Below are 357 nucleotides of genomic sequence, written 5' to 3'. Positions count from 1 at the left end.
TTAGACGGGGAATGAAATTATGTGTGACGTGGCTCTACACCTTTAAGACACTGTTAGGTTCGTGCGAATAGCACATAACAAACATCCATTCTTCACACATCTAAGCTACATCATACATTTCACGCGTCCTGGAGCCTTGTTCTCGCTAATCTCTTATCTCTAATAAACCACGGCTTATCTTAGATAAAGGCAAGATGCGGGGAAATGGTTATTGATTTTTACGGCATTTCCCTTATCTTGTCTGTCCCGTTTTGCATGGTTTATCTCTCTCCTCGGGAACTGGTGATCTGTTTACGGTTTGGATAGTCTGGTTGTGGGGTAGATAGACGTTTATGTCTGTCTCTTTGTGTCGATATA

General features: G+C 42.0%; 1 protein-coding gene across 1 annotated transcript in view; it reads left to right on the top strand.

Moving 5' to 3' along the window:
• Positions 1-357, top strand: part of LOC119594559 — a gene marked incomplete in the record, with an annotated part of 82,416 nt that overhangs the window by 79,229 nt on the left and 2,830 nt on the right.

The sequence above is a fragment of the Penaeus monodon genome, chromosome 34 (genome assembly GCF_015228065.2).
Source record: "Penaeus monodon isolate SGIC_2016 chromosome 34, NSTDA_Pmon_1, whole genome shotgun sequence".
Lineage (NCBI taxonomy): Eukaryota > Metazoa > Arthropoda > Malacostraca > Decapoda > Penaeidae > Penaeus > Penaeus monodon.
The sequence above is the reverse complement of the archived record's forward strand: the minus strand, read 5'-3'. Positions and strand labels throughout refer to the sequence as shown.